Source organism: Brassica oleracea, chromosome C4 (genome assembly GCF_000695525.1).
Source record: "Brassica oleracea var. oleracea cultivar TO1000 chromosome C4, BOL, whole genome shotgun sequence".
In the NCBI taxonomy this organism is placed as follows: Eukaryota; Viridiplantae; Streptophyta; class Magnoliopsida; order Brassicales; family Brassicaceae; genus Brassica; species Brassica oleracea.
The window spans coordinates 13338135-13339682 of record NC_027751.1 but is presented as its reverse complement, the minus strand read 5'-3'; positions in this window follow the sequence as shown (position 1 = coordinate 13339682).

Genomic DNA, 1548 nt, shown 5'->3' with positions numbered 1-1548 from the left:
AGATGAGGTGGCATGCCGAGCATACTCAGACGGATGGTGAGATGACTCATCCATCAGATGCAAAAGTCTGGAAACATTTTAACAAAGTACATCCGGATTTCGATAGCAATAGACGGAATGTGTATCACGGATTATGCACAGATGGATTTAGTCAATTCGGAATGTCAGGGAGACAATATTCTTGACCAGTCTTTCTTACGCCATACAACCTGCCATAGGAGATGTGCATGCAACGGGAGTTGCTATTCTTGACCATATTAATACCTGGTCTGAACCATCCAAAAAGGTCTCTGGATGTTTTTCTACAACCACTGATAAAAGAGTTGAAGGATTTGTGGTCAACAGGGGTGAGGACGTATGACTGTTCAATGAAGACGAATTTTACGATGCGAGCGATGCTTTTGTGGACCATAAGCGACTTTCCTGCCTATGGGATGTTGTATGGACGGGCTACACATGGGAGATTAGATTGTCCATATTGTAATGGAACAACAGATGCGTTTCAACTGAAGAATGGTAGGAAGACAAGTTAGTTCGATTGTCACCGTCGATTTCTTCCCATTGGCCATCCTTACCAAAGAACCAAGAATTTGTTTAGGCACAAAAGGGTTATGAGAGACACTCCTCCTCCATATCTAACTGAAGAACAAATTAAAGCGCAAATCGACTACTACGGAGCTAACGAAACAGTTCGTTGGGGTGGTAATTGGCATGTCCCTCGTAATATGCCTGATTCTTACGGTGTTCATCACAACTGGCACAAGAAGAGTATATTTTGGGAGTTGCCATATTGGAAGGATCTTCTTCTGCGCCACAACCTCGATGTGATGCATATAGAGAAGAATTTCTTTGAGAACATCATGAATACAATATTGAATGTCCCAAGGAAGACAAAAGACAACATAAAATCGAGGTTGGACTTGCCGGATATTTGCTCAAGAAGCGAGTTACATATTAAAAGCAATGGACAAGTTCCCGTTCCGATATTCAGATTATCTTCAGAAAAAAAGTCGGTGTTGTTCAACTGGGTGGCATCAGAAGTGAAGTTCCCCGATGGGTATGTTTCAAATCTCTCTAGATGTGTTGAAAATGGTCAAAAGTTATCCGGGATGAAGAGTCATGATTGTCATGTCTTTATGCAATGACGACTTCCCTATGCATTTGCGGAGCTACTTCCAACAAACGTACATGAAGCACTTGCAGGTAGTATATATAACGCAGTAATTTTATAATGGTTTAGTTTGCAATAATATATGACTAATATAATGTGTTTAATTGTTTTTTGAATATACAAGGCATTGGAACATTTTTCAGGGATCTGAACACATGCACTCTTAAAGAAGAAGTCGTGGTACAGCTTCAACAGAACATTCCAATCTTATTGTGCAACTTGGAGAAGATATTTCCTCCAGGATTTTTTTACGTCATGGAGCATCTAGCTTTCCACCTCCCATATGAGGCATTGCTTCGTGGACCTGTACATTACGGATGGATGTATCAGTATGAGCGAGCCATGAAATATTTGAAGGGAAAAGCAAAGAACCTCGC